Genomic DNA, 20,458 nt, shown 5'->3' on the forward strand with positions numbered 1-20,458 from the left:
AAATGAGTCCGTGATATTTCTTGGGTTCCCCCCCCGCCTTCATGCCACAGTAAGAGCATTCACATGTTTCTTAAAGAAAAGAGCTTAGGGCTTCGGGGTGTGATTTGCTCCCTGGAAATGCAGCCTGGCACTATCGCTGGGGTCGCCTGGCTGGGGCAGCATTTACAGCTGTTGAGTTGAGAAGGTTTTCAATAATGAGGTTGCAGATGGGATTAGAAACGATTAGGCTGGAAGACAGTATTTATTGATAAACGCAGAAGTGTCCATCAGAGAGGGGCTTTGTTTCCAGCCCCTGAGAGCCATCCGGCCAGGCTCGCTTGCCCTTACACCAGTGCTGCGGAGACCCTTCCTGCAGGAGCGTGATGGGGGATCGTTTTCCCACCGAATGAAGCTCTGCTTCTTGTGTGGCTACCTGCCTCCCTGAGGACGCCGGGGTCCGCTTGCCATCGGCTTCAGCTGCGCTGCTTTGCCACAAGTGCCAGGTAGCTCCAAAGGCGGGGGGGACACGAGGTGCCGATCCTATGAGTGCTTTAGTGTGTGCTTTGTTTTGCCTGTTTGGGATGGGCATTTGGGGGCTCTGGCTCCTGGTCTTCCCACTGCGGGCATGCCTGGAGTCACCCTGCTTCAACTGCTCTGCTGCTTGTTTGGTGAGAAAATAAGTGACCAGAGCCCAGTGCTGGAGCTGCTGGTCTCATGGCCCCACTCTGCCACTACCACCAAGGCTGCAGCTGGAGGTGCTTGGCAAGCTGGGAGGTGGACCAGGGCGGGCAAGCAGCATCGTTGCTGGGTGTAGGACACCCATTAATGTCCCAGGGGTGAACCTCTGGGTCACCTCATGGTGGCCTTTGCAGGCCAGGAGGGCTTGATCTGGGCAGAGTGTCTTGCTGTCCGTCCTCTGGTCTCAGCTGGCCCCGTTGGCCTTGGAGGCTTTTACAAAGCGGACCTCATGGAGCAGGAGGTGATCCAGCAGCCATCCTTTATGCTTGCCCCATCGCTCTGGCTGGCTGATGTCCTCATGGCAGAACCTCTACTACAGACAGTAGAGTATTTTGGTGGGTTTGGGCCTGGGGGACTGGGGCTTTAGTAGCCTTTCAGTTAGTGAAGCTTTGCACAGCTGAAATGTCAGATTGCTTCCAGTTTTCCATCAAAAGTAAAAGTACAGTGCAAAAACCAGAAATTACGCCTTTAGGGTTGTGTCCCGTCTCCAAACCTCATGCCCTCGTGGTTCAGCCCAGTCAACTAAAATACTCAAGGGGCTGTTTCACATGCGGGCAGTGACTCCCTGTGTCTGAGACGGCAGAGCTGCCTGCCCCTCCTTGTGGCCCGCATCTGAACTTCCACCATTCTGCTGCCCTTGCCATCTTCCGGCTTTTATTTAATCTTCCCTGAGCTGCTGGTCACTTTGGTTTCAGCTGTGTCCTGGACCCTCCACACCTGCCGGGGATGGGCACATCCAGGTCGCAACGACCTCGGGCACCGTGGGCTGTGTGGTGGAGGTGCTGGGGTGAAACCACCATCACTTTCCCTCTGAGCCAGAGGTCCCGTTGCTGTGGGCTTTGCTGGGACGCTCCCTCTGGCTCTGCCATAACCATGTCCAGCTCTGCTGTCTCCTTCACCTCCGTGCCTGCCCCATCTCGCTGTGGGGCTGAGTCCCACACGCCATTGCCTGGTCCCAATGCCTGCCTCTTCCCCTTCCCCCTCCCGAATCCTTCCTCAATAGGAGAAAGCTGCCTCATTGCTCCCAGCTCATTCCTATGCAAATGACACATTAGGGGATGTAATGAACTTTGGTTGGTTTTTTATAACCTTTTATTTTGTGGCTGAAAGGGTAATGGTGTGGCGGCGGGGAGGGGGACCTGCCTCCCCGGTGGGGTGGGAGCCATCCGGGCTGGCACAGCGAACCCCAGGCAGAGATGCTGCTGACAGCTTTGCCCCAGGAGGGGTTTCTCCACAGCTTTCCTACGTGGGGTGACCCTGCACCCGACCCCTTGTGTGGGGACCCCCGAGGACAGCCCAAAGGTGTCAGCTCAGGGACATGCAGGAGGGGATGAGGTGAGATGTGGGGAAATGTCCCCAGGGGTGAGCTGCATGAGCAGCAGGGTTGCCCTTGCAAAGACCAGTGACTGCCTGCCCAGGGCTGGTCCCTGACCCCCTTGGCCTGCTGACACATGTTTATTTCTGTGAGTTTTGGTGTCTGTTCTCTGGGGGACAAGGAGCTGGTCACACAGAGGAGCCTCTCCAAGGTACTCCAGCAAGGGATGTTGGTCTGAATCACTCTGCTCACGCAAGTTGCGTTTCCCATGCCTGGGGGAGCCTTCGTGGGTTTCAGCCCATGGCCGTCAGCTGTCCCATGCCGTAAAGTAGCCCCATCCCCTCGCCCAGGGCTTGCTGGACCTGGTGCTCTGCAATGTCTCGCTGGGTTGGGTTGCTGGCCTGGCTGCCTGTGAGGCTCTCATCAGCTGAAACTCTTTGTTTTATTTCTTAACATTCCCTGTTCTTTCACCACGGGAAAAGTTCAAAGTCTGCCGAGATTGCTCCTTTATTATAGCTGGTGCCCTGGCAGGCAGCTACGCTTGGAGCTGTCTCACCGTTTCTGCTGCGAACCGCTCTTTGCGGCCAGCTTATAGTAACATCTCTGCGGCTTGTAAATATTTGTATCTGCAGTTGCTGTGCCTTATCCCAAGCTGCAGAAACGGAGGGAAGAGAGAACGGGGTTAGTGGGGGGCTCAGCCCCTGCGTTAGCCACTAGTACTCAGCTGGATCCTGACCACTCTGTGAACAGAAAGGGTTGTAGTCTGAGCCCTGGGAAGTCCAGGTGAAATTCCAGCTGGGGGTCACGCTGCGGTTATGCTGCACGAGGCCATTGTGCACTCCCAAATGTCCCCAAGGCTGAGCAGAGGGGTTGGTGAACAGGGCTGTGCGGGGCACCATAAAACATGCCTTCCTTGGGTCAGACCATGGCTGGTCCCAGGTGGGAGATTTGTTGCAAGCAGAGGAGAAGGAGACATGCTGTCGTGGGGCAGGGGATGTTGGGAGGTGTTGAATGGAGATGCTGATACTTGAGCTGGTCATTCAACGTCCCTTCCTTCTTGACGGACCTTCTTGGCATTTGAGTGGTCCCCTAGGAGTGCTCATTTCCCAGAAAGGACCACCAGTATGTGAGGACAACACAGGGACATGAGGTGGGTCCCAGCACCCACATCCGACAGAGAGGCATGAGGACAAACCATAAAAGGGAGCAGGAAGGCATCTCCCTCACTTGAGCATTGTGTCTATCAGTAAAGGTGTAAACCTGATGGCATAAACTGGCTTAGAACTGTTTAAGATGGCTCTGGTTTAGTCTGTTAGTGTGATGGTCAACTCCATATTGTCCAAGTTAGGAGACACCATTCATGTTGGCTGGGATCTAAGGTCCTGCTCTCCCTCTGTGGCTCTCAGAGTGGCCTGTAGCAGATTTTAGGGAATAGAGAGGAGCGAGAACCTTCCCCAGGAGGCTCGGGGGACATTAGGCATCCAGGGATTTCCTGGGGCCAGCGGTGCCTTTTGCCCTAATGGAGAAATTCCACCGACATGTGTTTCCCTTCAGCGATGCTCTGCATTGGGAGGTCTGGATGGCTTTCAAAAATGTGTTTGAGTCAAAAGCCAGCAACTGAGCGGGGTTTGTCAGGAGGTGAGATGAGCTTATCTAAACGTCCCCGCTTCCCTGTGTGCAGCGCTGGCAGTGTTTGGCCCATATTGGTTTGGGTACAGCCCAGGGCATTGCATTTGCGGGAGCAGCCTTACCATCCTCCTGAGCTGTGTGACCTGCCGTAGGGTTTGCTCCCAGAGATGAGAAACATTTGTTTTAAATCAGATGCTACATGAAAGAATTGATTGCTCCTTTGCTGATTGAAACAGTTGTGTTTTGCTGGACCATGACTTTATGGCCTTTTTCCTGGTTGTTTTTCAGTTGCTCTCCACCGAAAAAAAGAAAAAGCTTCCCACCACAGGACATGTCAGATAAAATAATTCCTGCTGAAGGCTGCTTTGCCTTCATCTGTATACGTGGAGTTGCTGCAAAGCATTCATCTGAAGATTGAAACCTTAAGGTGTTACTGAAAAATTCGTATTCTATACATGTATAGATAAATATTTAAGACACTGCATCCAACCTTCTGCTTTTCTGGATTGACTGAACTTTTTTAAAAGACTGAAATGCTGAATGCTGGCCTTTTATTACCAGGATAACTTTTGCCACCAGGAAAATTTGGACAAACTATTTCCTAGGACAAGAAGTAATGGCCTCAAGTTATGCCAGGGGAGGTTTAGATTGGATATTAGGAAAAATTTTGTCACTGAAAAGGTTATCAAGCACTGGAACAGACTGCCCAGGGAAGTGGTTGAGTCACCATCCCTGGAGGTATTAAAAAGATGTGTAGGTGTGGTGCTTAGGGACATGGTTTAGTGGTGGACTTGGCAGTGCTAGGTTAACAGTTGGACCTGATGATCTTAAAGGTCTTTTTCAACCTAAATGCTTCTATGATTCTATGATTCTATTGCAGACCAAAACCTGCAGGGTTAGACCCTGAATGTGGCAGACCTGTGCGGCTCCGCTGCTGTGATGCTGATTTACACCCTGGTGGAGTTTCCTCTTTCCTAGCAATTATCCCCGCAATCATGATCCCTGGGTAATCGAGTGATAAGGCATCTCTGTGTAAAGCTGAGTTTGTTCTTGGTTTCATGGTGCAGATATTTGACCTGAAATGGCTCCTTGAACAGGGTTTGCCAGAATCAGCTTCCTGTTAATTTAGGTATGGCTGTGCCTGGTGCTTTGCAGCCTTGCCGCGGCACAAACACAGCTCTCTGCGTTCGTCGGCTCTGCTGTGCTGTCACCCTGACAGGGTGCATTTCTACAGGGGATCTCAAATGCATTAATAAGTTCTTCTGTTCCCCAGGGGAGGTACCCAAAATACAGAGCAGCGCATGACCCCAGTCAACCAGGTGGCCCACATGAGAGTGGAGTCCCCCTGTTTCTCTTGGTTACAGGTTTGACCTCTAACCTAAGCACAACCTAAAGATTTAAACTTCAGAGATGTTAGTTAAAAGTAATCCTACATTTATCGTTTTTAAAACATCGTGTGGCTTTTAAGCTAGCCTCAAAATTTTGTGGGGCCAGAACAGTTAAAATGGCCACTTTAAAAAGAATAAACTGACTTGCTTACATTGAAAGATTTAGCATCATAGGGCCTTTGGCGTTGCTGTCTCAGGATAATGAAGATGCATCCAATACATTTTGAACCGCAGCATAATTACTTTCATCAGGACCGGTCAGTGTTTGGGTGAGATGGCTTTAAAGCAGTGCAGCAGAGAGGAAAAGAAAAGCTAAATGCTGCTCTGCTGAATCGGGCATGTGCTGAGGAAAGCAAGGTAAGTAGTGTTGCATGTAGGGCAATCTTTCATCGCTGTTGGCTCTACTGGGGCTAATTAGAAAATGTGTTCTGGTTGGTATGACTGGGATGATTGGGGTTTGGTCCAAACAGGGTTTCCTCTAGTAAAATAAGATGGTTGTAGTGGCAGAGGCAATGGTGACAGCTGCCTTTATAGCCCAGTGTTAATTGGCTTAAATCCTTTGCAGTGGAAATGATCTGCTCCTGTTGTAGCTGTTGCTCATCGTCCCCAGAAATGCCTTTTCCTTGCTGTGATGCCGGGTGATGGTTTGAGATGTGAAGCTGTGTCAGGAGGGTGAGCCAGGCACCGGGAAATGATTCACACTGGCCACATCCACCCATGAGGGGACTGGGTTTTATTTCCCCGTGGTGAAATAGTTTTTCTCATCACCTTAGCTTCATGGATTCCTACTGCTGGGGTTGTAACAGCATCTGGGAGCGGGGTGAGGGCACACACTTGTGGGGATACAAATGAAGTCCGTGGAAAATGAGAGACAGTGATGCAGGGTGTGGAAATGGTTGGTGTAAACCACAGGATACTATGGTACATCCAGCTGCAAAAAGATTCAGCCTAAAAGGCTAGAGGATGCCAACAACCCACCACAACAATTCCAGCAACTGGGAGTATAAAGATAGGATCCCTCCCTTATTAATTACCATCTCGGTTGGGATGTCATAAGCTGGCATGTTCAAGTTATCAGATGTCTGGAGGAAGAGGTGAATTTTTAGTTGTTGTTTATTCAGACCAAGATTTAATTAATATTAAATACATTAAATATTTGATGAAATAGACTGAAATTAAATATTTAGCTCCCTCTTCCCCCCAGATAGCACCCCTAGCGAATGTTTATGCGGGCAGTAAAGCTAGAACATCTTCTGAACACCAGAGAGTGTTCAAAGGCGAGAGCTACATGGGAGCATCACCAGCAGCACATAGGAATTAAATTACTCTGGGCCCCTTGCCTTTGTCAACCCGCACGGGAACGTGGTCGTCCTTCCTCTGGTCTTATTCAGCCATGACCCACTGGGACTTCAGGTGTGGGTTGTCACCCCCGCTCTCCTACCATGTTCATCTTCAGCTGGGAAAGAGGCCTCCTGGGGAAGGGTTTTCTCCCATGCTTCTCATTTCTCAGGGCAGTGGGCAGGCAAGCACAAAATGGGAAGCAAACAGCGTTGCTTTATACAGAGTAATTACATCCCACCTCCTGAAGAGGAAGAAAACTCATAGAAAAATGTCATCTTGCCTGAAGGAGGACAGCTAATTCCCCACTACTTGTGCAGGCTGGTGCCCCTGTGTGTCCCCACACCCTGCTGGGAGGCGAGTCCGGTCTGCTGAGTGTCCACTGGGGCTTTGGGCACTGTAACTTGGTGTGAGCTGCGTGCTGGAGAAGGGCACGCCGCTCGTCCTGTGCTCAGGAATGCCACGTTTGCCCTGCTCATTAAAACCATATCGTTTTGAGGATTTAGGACTTAAATCCTTTTATGTTGGTATCCGTGCCAGCATCTTTCAACTATTGCCTCTGCCATGAAGCATGTGCCGTTGGATTATTTATCATCTATTCTTTCCCTATAAAAATGAGCTTTGCCTCTCCTTCTGTGGTTCTCTACAACTCTCCTTTGGACTGGGTTTGGCTTGTTTTGTAGGCAGTTTATCAACTTTGGAAGTATTAAGACCTTGCTCGTTGCCTTCATCACACCTTTCCCCTGCCCAAGCCTCTGTATGTAGCTGTCAGAAATCAGCTGCTTGACCTTGGAGGTAGATACTTAACTAGAAGTAGTATCATTTGTGAAAATCCACCTGCCAGTGAGTGAAAACTGAAAAAAAGGGTCCTTGGTTTGGTCAAACCAAAGATCTGCTTGGAGCTGAAGTCCCTGCTCACCTGATCTAATTCCCTATAGAAGAGAGAGGACTTCATGTTGTGTTTATCAACCAAATCCAGATATCTTATCAATATTGCAGTGTCCTGCTTTATCTATAAGAGCCTGACATTTCTTTATAACCTAGAATGACAAATAAATCTGCTCTGTTCCTGCAGGAGTAGATATGGTTTCATTTGTTAGCATAAGGTTGCTTAGTTAAATTATTTCAAATTTTTCATGCAATTTAAAGCATGTTGGATACATGGGCATGGACAAGCATGAGGGGGATATATAGGTTTATTGTTGCAAGGGCACCTTTACCAGCTCTGCTCCTTCTTTTGCTGGTTGGTGTATCTGCACATGCTTGGTACCACACTCAGGGTTGTGCCACTTCCACGTGACTGACACTAGGGTAGTACCAGGGCTGTGAGGTCTCACACATCATCACACATCAGAGAGAAATGTCCCTGCTCTGAAAATCTTGCATCCTGTAAGAAGTGATCAACACAGATGGGTGCTAAAAAGGCAAGCGAGGAAGAAAAATAATAGGATGTGCATACCTGGTGGAAGTTGTGTGAGCTCTTAAGAGGACTTTGAACGGCTGGCGCCAGTTCCCCAGCAGGATTAAATTGATGAAGCCCTGTTGAAGTCTCTGATCTTTAAGCCCAGCACCCAAACTGGACCACACTTTGCAGAAGGTGGCATAGCAAAGATTTAGGGGCAGAGGCTGAATTAGGTTATTTATCAAACTCTTTCTCAGCCTGTTGTTGTTGATACTGTATGTATGTGCAGGGATTTTGATGGCATAAACCTCATTTAGGTGCTCAGGTCTCAAATGTAGATCCTCAAAACTCAGTCCCAGAGCCCCAAGACCATAATCTCTGCTCTCCTGGCTCCTCTGCTTCCGGCTGGGCACAGATGACTGTGCTGGCACCCATGCAGGGGCTTTCTGCCACATCCCTTGTTGGTGGGACAGGAGTTCAGAGCAGCTTGCACTGCACCTGGGGGACCTGGGATCTCCTCAGCAGGTGTCTTCTCTCCTGTGGTGCAGTACTGTGGGCAACCCTGGTCACGTACCCAGAGGGCTAGCGATGGGTGAGGATGGACATTGGAAGGGGCTGGGCTGGGCATACGTACCCTTCAGTGGCAAATTTTTAGTGCTGGTGTTTGGCCCCGGTACTGGCACTGGCAGTACTTTAGCTGGTGATCACTTGGTTTTGGGTACACTAAACTTTGTTTTAAAAGTATCCTAGCAGGTGTTTTCTAAATAAAAGTGTTGTCATAACGCAGCAATATGATCTGTATGTGTAGACAAGACCTCCCCTTAAGCAAGAGGATAAATCCAGTGCTCTAGTTATCCAGCAGACCACTTTGGTCTACTGGCACCTGAAACACTTCAGAAGCAGTAGCAGAGCAGTGGCTTGTCCCTCTCATCACCTCCTGCGGGGAGATGAAGCTAGTGCAATCCATTGAGATGGTTAAGTGACTCGCTAGAGATCGAGTGAAAAAAAGCTGTGGTATATTAATAAAAGATGGATTTAAATAATTCAACATGGGCCAGTTGGTAAAGCTTAACAGGATCAGAAAGCTAATCTCATTCAGTCTGGTATAAAGCAGTGCCTTGCCAGCCTTTTGGCAGAAGGTAAGCCAGACCTGTGCTGAAGACCTCCTGGGGTCATGTTTGCCCACCCTCTTGCTGTGGTTCTCAGGGACCAGCTGGGGACGGAGGGTTTGCTGCCCACCTGTCCGTTTGGTGTGGTGGCAACTGATCTCTCTATTCTCCAGTGTCTTTAGGGTCAGGCATGGTTTCCCTTTTGGTTTCCTGCCCTTCCCTTTGGTTCCTGCCAGCAGGAACAAAGCCCCGGTGCTGGGGAAGGGCATCCTTGGTCTGAGTGGGCTTGTGGGGCCATGCTGACCCTGACTTCCCAGGAAAGGCAGGTCCACACCCCACTGGTGGTGAGGAAGGGAGATGGTGATGGTCCTTGCTCATGGTAGATGCATCCCCAATGCTCGCATCACCAGAGGGGCACCTGCAGACACCCGGGGAAGGAGCCAGATGCCGGGGCTCGCTACCTTACTCTGCTCTCCTGTTCCCGGGCTGCGGGTTGCCCACAGCTCAGCATCAGCCCATCTGCAGACACCAGCACCCCATGCTTTCTTTGCTGCTGCAACACCTCATTAAACCTAGGTCCTTTTTCCAGGAATCTGCTACAAAATCCCAAACAAACTTGTCTTTGTTTCTATGGCTCACCTCTGCGCTGCTGAATTGCCTCAAGCTTTGTTGCCAGCAGGAAGTAGAGCCCCCACAGCCGTCAGGGATTTTTTTTCACTCGCCCTGCCAGGCTTTCAGCAGAGCTGAAAATGTAGCCAAGCAGAGAAAACTGTGCCCACAGCAGATTTCTGAGGGCCCCCCACAGTAAGGCAGCCGGGCGGGCAGGTCAGCACCTGGCAAAGCCAGCCCATGCTGTTGGCTCTCCTTCCCGTTCAATGGATTGCACCAGGCTGTTAGTCTGCAATTTTTCCACCGTGAAGGATCGGTAAGGGTGGGCTCCCCGTGGTGGTAGGCAAGTCTTGGGAGGCTGCTCCTCTTGATGCACAGACATCAGTGGCACCAAACACTGAATGAACCTGCTGTCACCTGTATGTGGCCCTTAAACTGGGGCTTCCTCAACTGGGTAAGAAAATGAGGTTATAGTTGAGCTGATTGTATTTTTGCCTTGTGACACTGAAAAAGGCAGTAAAGACATGCAATAGGAGCCCAAAAATAGTCTGATTAATGCTATTCTAGAATCAGATTGTTTGATGCAAACAGCTTTAGAGATATGACTAAAGTAGGAAAAGAAACTTGGAAAAGACCCCATTTCGGATAAAAGCAAAGAAGGCTATTTTTTGCAAATACCAGTATAGCTTCTTCTAAAAATATTATCTTGGGTGTCTGTTAGAAAATGAGAGCCAAATGTGATTCTGAACGGTCTAATGCAGCCTGTCATTTCAGAGGAGGAGGCATGGGGACCTCTCGCTGGAGGCAGGAGGTCTGCTTGCAGGTTCTCAGAGGCATGACAGAAACCAGGCTGTGCAGAATCCAAAGCCACCAGCTTTGGAGGGAAACATGGGTGCAGGTGAGCAACATTTGCCCACGGGCTGCCGAATTGTAGTTCACGTTCAGGTTCATGCTTTGCCATGTTCACAACCATCTTCAGTCATAGTTCTGGGAAGATTTTGAGATCATCTAAGGCTTTCTAAGAATCAGGAGAATGGCATGCGGATAGCCATGGTTTCCCATAAGCGATGGTATTTACACAGTCAAGAAAAGGAGTCACATGCTGTTAACTTCTGATTTTTTTTTTTTTAATTTATTTTATTTTTTAAGCAGAAGCAGGGACAATATCAAGGGATGGGGAGAAGGAGTGGTCCTTGCAAGAGAAGCCATATGAGAGCCATCTTTCTGTTCAACTATTTAAGGCCCTTTTTTGCCATCCTTGCCTCTTCGGTGTGCTGTTCCTGAGAATCTCGCAGAAGCAACAAGGTAGGTTTCTGTGCTTTTCATGTGTGTCTTTGCCTCAGCCTCTCATGTGGGTTCTTTCTTAAACCAATGGCTGTGATGGCTGCTGGGAACACTGCGTTCCAGATGAGTTCAGTTTGCAACCATGGATGCCAAAGCCCTGTGAATGATTGAAAACCCTTCGGTAATGAGACAGCATACAAGTGCTTTTGGAGTGTTTTCCATCTAAACTTCTCACTAATCTAATATTAAGCTCTGCTCCAACTTTGCCCTTTCCAAGCAGTGACCCAGCAGTCCTCTGGCCCTCCTTCTAAAAGCTTACAGGGGGATTTTTTTCCTTTGGAGCTGAGAAACGTGAGTGAGTTTTATGTGAAATGTAGTGATCAGAGCACTCACCTCAGGCAGCGCTACAGGAACGTGCACCCTGCAGAGTGCATGCTTCTCCAGCCCTGCCTGATGGTTTCACCTCATCTTTGCAATGCATGTCAAGGAAAGTCCTGCCTGTTACCTTTATGAGCAGAATCTGTGGAGAACGCGGTGACGAGAATGCACCAAGGCCAGCAGCCTGCAGGGCGTTTACGTTGGATAGCGCTGGAGGCTTTCCTAAGTATGAAACAGAGTATGTCTGTGGAGAGATTATTTTATCTCAGAGCTGCTTGATGGGATTCAGTTCATCTGCCTCTGCCTGTGTGAAAATGTAGATGATGTCATGATGGGACTGAGAGGTTGAGATCACATCAGGAATCAGCAATGCGTGATCTAATGGAGAAGGTCAGTATGTGTCAGCTGCATTTCCCAAGGGGTTTTCTAGGGGCCTCAACTGTTATCACCTTTGTTAGCCCATTACACAAATCCTTTGGTGTGATGTCTAAGACCAAGAGACCAAGAGGTGGCACGGGGAGGGCCAGGCAGCCAGATCTACCATGTCTCTTGGGTTGAGAGGGGTGAGCAGCGCAAACTCTTCACCTTGCAAGCTCAGAGCATCCTCTTTGCTGTTGCCTGGTAGGCTGGTCTCCAAGATGACTTGCCCAGGAACACATTAACCTTCGTGGGACTTAAATAGACCCTGTAAGCTGGAACATCTCATGTCCTGCATGCTGGATGGCTTCAAAAGAAGTCCTCAGTACTGAAGAGAAGAGCTCTTTCAGCCAAAACCATGCCTGATAGCTATCATAGGGAGAAAACTGCAATATTTCTTTGAGCTGTTTTAAACTGATCAAATAACGATGGGAGTGCTGGGAGCTTTTCAAAACCCAACTGGGATGCCCCCTTCCAAAACAACAAAACAACACCAGAAGGCATTTTTCTTGTGACATGTTTTGATTCTGTCACTCTGTGTAATTTTTGTGATCACTTTGTTTTGCTCAACTGTGTTGCTCTGGGCATGATGGGGAGGAAAATCTATCTTTCAGGAAATACTCCTCAAGCCACCTGCTGTCACAACAGATTGCTGTGCATCTCTCTATTCCCAGAGAGCAAAACCATTGCAAGTCTGAGGTTTCAGACCATGTTGCGTACCTGCTGCTGGCCTGATCCACCTCACAGCACAAGCTTTCCAGCAGGTTGGGGATGCAGCCCTTACAGTGTTCAACAGCAATAATACAGAATGTGAACTGCTCATGCAAAAACTTATGAGGATCTGGATTTCCAGGCTGGAGGAAGAGAAACATCGTTCAGCGCAAACACTTCTGCAAGGCCTTGCTTTTGTCTCTCTCAGATGCTGCCAGCAGGAGGAGAGACTTTTGCGCTTGCCTGGGAAGAACTCGGGCATTGTGTACTAAGTGCTCTGACATGCACTGACATAGAATCATAGAATCATATAGGTTGGAAAAGACCTTTAAGATCATCAAGTCCAACCATTAATCTAACACTGACAAGTCCACCACTAAGCTATGTCCCTGAGCGCCACATCTACATGTCCTTTAAATACCTCCAGGGATGGTGACTCCACCACTTCCCCAGGCAGCCTGTTCCAGTGCTTGATAACCCTTTCAGTGAAGAAATTTGTCCCACTATCCAATCTAAACGTCCCCTGGCACAACTTGAGGCCTTTTCCTCTCATCCTTTTGCTTGTTACTTGAGAAAAGAGACCGACACCCACCTTACTGCAACCTCCTTTCAGGTAGTTCTTCCAATGTGTCCCTCTACCCTCAAATCTCCCTTCCCAGGTACTTGTTCTTTACCTCCTTCCATTGAGTCCTTCAGCTCTGATGTAAGGAGATGTAACACCTATCAGACTTGTGCAAACTGGTGGTCGTTCTCCCAACAGTGAGTTACTTCTGAAACTAAACTGATGTGTCACTTAGAGATTGCTGACATCTTCTGGGTGCCGCTCTCCTCCCTTCCTCAGATATTTAGACTGTCTTAACCCTTTTGCCAGGGTATGTGAAATATGTGTGTATTTCTGCATGCTCAGCTGCATTAAGAGCTTTTGAAGGCTTTTTATTTGAACTCTGGGTTTCCCCTTTCTGGGTCCCTACTATCTAACCTTGCTCTGCAAAGACAGGGACTAGAAACACGCTCCTGAGCTTCTCAGTGACTGTATCTATGTATGAAGCAGCAGGCTTTGCAGCCCATCTTTATGGCTGTCACAGCTTATTAATGTGTGGCATGACCCTGATGCATCTGGAAATAGCCTAGCACTAACTGCTTGCTTCCTGGCCTTGTCACCCAGTCTTCTGCCCGGCTGTCTCCACTTCATAGCTGCTTTCTTTTGGATGCAGTTTTTTTTTAGTGACAGTCCCCTCAAGGATTTTGGCAAAAGAAAAGCAAAATGGAAAAATATTCCTGGCAGAACCTATTCTTCTGACGCAGCAGCAGCTGCTGTGGAGGAGAGCCAACAGCAGGGATCCTCTTTGGAGGAGTTTACAGGCTGAGGATCAGAGCTTGTTCTTCTTTTCTTGCTTGGAAGCACAAGCTGTCTCCCTGCAGAGAGTGGTGATGGCCAAATCAAGCCTGAAATGTGACATTCACAGCTCTAAATTAGACATATGCAATTTCACTTTGTCTCCAGAATCCAGGCCAAGCAGGTGACCGACTTCCAAGGCTTCTCCAAAGGTGGTCTAGGAACCTCCTCAGTGATGTGACCAGCCGATACAAGACTCAGTGGTTTCAGCCTGTTTTAGATGCCTGCATTAAGGCAACCTGAATCACCTTGAGCACTCACTTTCTCTTGGTTGATGGTGAAGGGAAGCTCTTGGCCAGCTCTAGGGGAATGCTTGTTCTGTAGAGCTGCAAAGTTGGGAGAGAGAAATCAGGTCAAGGAGGGAATAAACTGCTTTCCTCCTACCTTTTGTCCCGGTGGGCTCCATCCAAATCTACTGCAATAGGCTGACCATTTACAGCTCTTCATAATTTATTAAGCCTTTGCTGAATATTTTAATAAGCACAGCCACAATTGAAAATGAGGAAAGCTTGGCAGGCATTTCTCACGCACCTAATGTTTGGATATGTCATTTTGGAGTGGAGCTCTGGACAGGGACTGGAATAAGGCTGCAGAAGATGACAGCAGTTGCTCATACACTTGTCTGGATTCCATGAGCTGAGGAAGCTCATGCCTGCAAGTGCAGGATGCTCTCAAGGTTTTGCTCACTTGCTCTGATAAGTCAAAAGCCATATCTAAGTTTTAAGGAAAGGCCTTTTTCCTTCATCTTCCCATCTCTTTCCCTTCCCCATTTCACGCTGTTAATCACACTGGCAGGATGCCCTCCAGGCTGAGACTATTCTGAGAGCAGGATGAGAGGAAGGTGCTGAGAGGGAACAGCAGGCTGTGTATTTTCTTTGCTAGCATGATTTGGCCATGTTTAATGCATGTGGAAAATAATCAGCACATTCGGCCTAATTCTACAGAACTATTTAAGGGATGATAGCAAGAGGAGAGAAGAGATTTTGCTGCTTTTATTCCATTTTTTAGGAAGGAGTTCAGGTGTTGTGTGAACATGGTCAGGTGACATCAGGTGCCTCATATTTAAGGCAGGGAGAAAAATTTGTCACTGGAAAAGGCAGTAGAGTCTGAGCTTTGGAGACCTTCTGTTACTTCCCTAGACAGGATCAAAAGAAGATCATTCATCACTAAACCAACGGAGTCTGTACTAAAGGGAAGAGGAATTGTAAATGAGGAATCTTTGGAAAAATGGGATTATTATGCCTTACCCTGTGTATTTGGTTTGTGTGGCAAGGTTTTGGTAGCGGGCGGAGCTGCAGGATTAGTTTCTGAAAGAAGCTGCTAGAAGCTTCCCCTATGTCCCATAGAGCCAGTGCCAGCCGGCTCCAAGATGGACCCACGGCTGGCCAAAGTCGAGCCCATCAGCGATGGTGGCAGTGCCTCTGGGAGAACAGAGTTAAGAAGAGGGGAAAAAAACAGCACAGCAATTGCAGCAGGAGAGAGGAGTGAGAATATGAGAGAGGAGCAGCCCTGCAGCCCCCAGCCCAGAGCAGGAGGGGCAGGAGGGCTCCAGGCGCCGGAGCAGAGGGTCCCCGGCAGCCCCTGGGGAAGCCCACGGGGAGGCCGGCTGTGCCCCTGTGGCCATGGAGCTCCACGGGGGAGCAGATCTGCACCCGCACCCGGGGAGGGCCCCACGCCGGAGCAGGGGGATGCCCGAAGGAGGCCGTGACCCCGTGGGCAGCCCGCGCCGGGGCCGGCTCCTGGCAGGGCCTGTGGCCCCGTGGGGAGAGAGAGGAGCCCCGGCTGGAGCAGGGTTGCTGGCAGGACCTGGGACCCCGCGGGGGCCGGGCTGGAGCAGCCTGTTCCTGAAGGACGGCACCTGTGGGGGATCCAGGCTGGAGCAGCTCATAAAGAACTGCAGCCCGTGGGAAGGACTCACGTTGGAGAAGTCTTGTGGAGAACCGTCTCCCGTGGGCGGGACCCCAGGCTGGAGCAGGGCAGAGTGTGAGGAGTCCTCCCCTGAGGAGGAAGGAGCCGCAGAGACAGCGTGTGATGGACTGACCACAGCCCCCATTCCCCGTCCCCCTGCACCACCTGGGGGGCAGAAGGGAGAGAAAACCAGTATTGAAGTTAACCCCAGAAGAAGGGAGAGGTGGGGGGGAAGGTGTTCTAAGATTTAGTTTTTATTTCTCATTATCCTACTCTGATTTGACTGGTAATTAAATTAATTTTCCCCAAGTCTAGTCCTTTTTGCCCGTGACGGTATTGCTGAGCGATCTCTCCCTGCCCTTACCTCGACCCAGGAGCCTTACGTTGCACGTTCTCTCCCGCGCCCAGCTGAGGGGGCAGCGACAGAGCGGCTTCGGTGGGCACCTGGGGTCCAGCCAGGGCCAACCCACCAGAGCCGGTGATCACCCCCCAGCCCTTCACCCGTCCTGTCCGTGTGCCGTTCAGCCACGGATGCTAACGGGGACGCGCACAGCAAATTGCCGCTGGCTCCCGGGGAAAACGCGCTGTGCGGGAGCTGGCTCAGGCAGGCGGCCGGGGGCTGAGCGCGTTGCGCCAGCATGGCGCCCGTCTTCCTTACACATCTCACCAAAGCGATTCTCTTTAAACCTAGGTCAGTAGAGCTACTGGTAGTGTGTCCGCACGTTCGTCAGGACCATCTCGCTGACCGTTTCTGATGCTGGCAAGTTCACTGCTTACTAGAATGATCTGTCTTTATCCCATTAGAAAGGAAAACAGTATCTTGTTTTATAAGCTGGAAGCTTTCTAAATCTTTATTCCCCTCATGTCTTTAAAACTAAATAATAAGACATTTGTTGACTGGACAGATTGTAGTATTTCTCTAAATTTTATAATGCACTAAATAAAACACAAAAATGACTGATATGAAAAATATTAGAAAAGCCTACTTTGTGATTATAATTGCATTCCTTTCTGATACAGGAAAGTATGTCAGCTACTTCTTTTAATTGTGCTTTTTTATGACTTTGAATTTGCATTTTTATTTATTTTCCATTTTCTTCTAATTCCCATTTACCAACACAAAATTAACACTTCTTGTCCCTGCTGAGCTTACCGCTGTTGGTTTTTTTCTTTATTTTTGTAATTTTGCAAACATTGAATAGGGTTTTTTTTTCCCCAGTAGGGTTTTTTTTTTTGCTCAGTAGGTTTCTACAGGTGTCTATGCCCGATCAGAGAAATTGTTGCTCATAAATGCTTAATTCCAGAGTCCACAGATATCATTTAAGACAGAGACAGGAATCTTTTGATCTCTGAATTGGACTATAAAGGGTAATTGGTGCCACAGCATTTAAGAGTCAGGCTCTTGGATATTGTCCTGTCACAGCTGAGTGCAAGGTTGAAGATGCCTCCTGCTTTGCTGGAGAGCTGGTGGTTGCGTGGGAGTCCCATTGCCTTTTGGGGACATTGGAAGCAGCGGGTGCATGAGATTGCAGTGTACGGCAAAGGCTTGGGAGTGGGACATCGAGGGAGTACCCCCTGCCGCCTTCCCACCTGCTGTGGGGCGGGCAGTGCTCCTTGGGGACTTTGAGCATGTAGCTGGGAATTGGAGGTGGCACGGCCTGAGGGTGCGGTGGCCCCGGGAGGCTGGGGCACAATGCAAACCCTGCTGGGGTTGGCTTTCTGGGGGCAGCCTGACCGTGTGAGACCACTGGTCACATCATGGTTGAGTTTCTTCTTTCAGATGCTCTGCAATGATCCTTTTTGATTAGAGGGGGGACATTTCCCTTGGCTATTAACCCATCCTTGCCAACCAGGGTGCCCAGGCCTCCCGAAGCTGCTGCCCCTTGGCTCGTTCCTTTGTTGCAGGAAGCTAAGGAGTAGGCGGTAGCTGTGTTATCAGTACTGTGCTTAGCAGTAGGAACTGACCTGGGGCTCTCCTGTTTCATTCCCACAGGCCCGTTCCCATTTCAGGGGGTTTCAGGGCTCAGGTCTGTAAAGGCAATGCCCTGCAGCTCAAGCGTGCTGCACTGGGAGCCCCTGCCCCTTGGTGAGGGTGACTGCACAAAGATGGGCCAAAAGTACTCACAGTGGGTGGATGGAGGAAGGTGGGCAGAAAGAGTGAGAAAGAGAGAGTGAGAGAGGGATCTACACACACCCCCGTGCCCCGTGAGATGATGCTCTCTTCACCTGCAGTTGCGCAGCTCAGATGAGAGACCCCATGAGCTGTGGCAGTGGGGGTCTCAGTGCTGGACAAAGTTTCACTCAGCACCTTGTGTTGGCATCATGATCTCCATGCTGGATGGAGAGCACCTTGAATCCTGCCTCAGTGAGTGCAACGGCAGAGGCAGAATTTCCCTGTGTGCTGAAGGAAATGGGGGCGGTTCCCAGCCACCCTAAAACCTCAGTGCTGTTGGCCTGTGTCCTGTGGAAAGGTCAAAAGAGCTGCGAGGGCACTGGGACCTTTGGAGAGGTACCAGGGCAGGAATTGTATTCCACTGACAGCTTAGAAATTGGCTGAATATTTTTCTCCTGTCAGGTCAGCTTCATGAATACGCTGTAGGTATGGGAATTGAAATGGGAATTGTAGCTAATAATTTCAGGACCTAAGAACTAAGCCTATGCTGGCCAGACCTGAAGCACCTGGTCTAAGCAAACAGGACAATCCCATGGGCTCTGCCATGTGATGAGACTTTCTTGGGAAGTCAAAGATGCTCAACAGCTCAGGAATGAGGAGAGATGTTTTCAGGGGCTCTGCCCTTGGAGTTATTTTGCCAAGACTGACAGTGATGAGCTACTGGGTGGTCCAAATGAAGTAGCACCATGCCCCTTGCTGGAGATGTGTCTGGCTAGTGGTGAGAGCATTCACGTTATCCCTGGAAAGGGGGTGCATGGAGAGAGATGTGGACTGCCACTGCAGACTTCAGGCCTCGGCACATGAGAACAATCACAGGGGTTGTTCGTACAGCTGTTTTCCAGAAGGGTGAGTGTCAACTGTCCCTGCAGGGCATGTTAGTCTGGTACTTGCCCAATGTATTTGAAGGGAGATTTGTTTTTTATTGGTGTAACCTGCCCTTGCAGAATAAACCCATTGACTTTTTTTTCTTTTTCTCTTCCATGATAAACTCAAGAGCCTGCAGTGGTCACCAGATCATTTCAGCAACATCCTGACTCAAGCAGCTTGTTGTGTTGTTTGTAAAAGTCCAATTTTCTTTTTTGAGGAAAATCAATACAGCTCATTACTTAGCTGAAAAAAGATCCCTGTGTCAAGCAGCTACTCATTCCACTGGAAGGCAGCCCCTGAGCATGCTCAGCCACTTTTCACAGGTTGATAGCCTTTGTCTTAAATTATCCCTTCTGAACTAAAACTGCCCCACTGAGAAGACTGATGAGCTTCCTGCAGACCACCAAAGAGCTGCTCAACAGGTGAACACCACCGGCCTTGGGCAAAATACGCACTGGAAAAAAAACCCAACACAAAAGACACTTTTTTTACAGCTGGTGTAATGACGGTAAGTTGTCATGCAAATTCTACATTCTATCGTTTCTGCTGGGCTCTGGCTACATCACTAAGCTTTTTTGGTTTCAGTGCTAGGACACAAGATTTAGTACTATGAGGCTGATATTCTTTGTCTAGTCTGTCTCGAGTGGTGAGACGGAGCTCAGGTGCTTGGCCCAGACTTACGATGTGTTTAAGACCTTTATGCGAGTGCAGAAGAGTTTTTAAAGCAGGTTTGGAATCTGAGTGGGGTTGAGGCTGTTGGGTAGACAGTGCCTTTGCCTACTGTGTGTATATGGCCTTGGGGACAGCACTATTGGTGACTGTGCTTATGCAGGACTTGGCTTGGGGGCATTCTCACCTGTCTTCCTCAGTAAATACATACTTTGACTACTCATATGAATGTATATCTAGTGGAAAATGCTCCTTGCTGCACCCTAGCTTCAGATCCAGTACTCCAATCCCTTGTCAGAAGTTTGCTAGTTTAGAAAGTTGGAGGAGAAATTGCACCTGTATGAAATGGAGAATGATGAAAAAAATGCACATTGTGGCTGCTAGGGAGTAGGATCGTGGAGTAAATAGTAATCTTTTTCATTTTTTTAGTTTGAATCTGAATAAGGCTAATGGAAATTTAGCGGAGATATTTTACTGCAGTAAGTGACAAGGTGTCCTGGTTCAGCTGGGATAGAGTTAATTTTCTTCCTGATAGCTAGTATAGTGCTGTGGTTTGGATTTGGGATGAAAATAATGTTGATAACATACTGATGTTTTTAGTTGTTGCTAAGTGGTCACAGGCTCTCCAGCTTCTCATGCTGGCCTGCAGGCTGGGGGTGCACAGGGAGCTGGGAGGGGGTGCAGCCAGGACAGCTGACCTGACTGACCAAAGGGATATTCCATACTGTGCAACGTCATGCTCAGCATATAAAGCTGGGGGAAGAAGAAAGAAGGGGAGTACATTCAGAGGGATGGCGTTTGTCTTCCCAAGAAACCACTAGGTATGATGGAGCCCTGCTTCCCAGGAGATGGCTCAACACGTGCCTGCTGATGGGAAGTGGTGAGTGAATTCCTTGTCTTGCTTTGCTTGTGTGTGTGGCTTTTGCTTTACCTGCTAAACTGTCTTTATCTCAACCCACGAGTTTTCTCACTTTTACCGTTCCGATTCTCTCCTCCATTTCACTGGCGGGGAGTGAGCGAGTGACTGCGTGGGGCTTACTTGCCAGCTGGGATTAAACTATGATGCAAGGTCAGTGAGATAAGAGGGCCAGTGCATGGAGAATTACTGAGAAGGTTATCTAAGGGTTAGGGTACATGCTCAGCTAACC

Source organism: Phaethon aethereus (assembly GCF_964289735.1).
Source record: "Phaethon aethereus genome assembly, chromosome: 7".
In the NCBI taxonomy this organism is placed as follows: Eukaryota; Metazoa; Chordata; class Aves; order Phaethontiformes; family Phaethontidae; genus Phaethon; species Phaethon aethereus.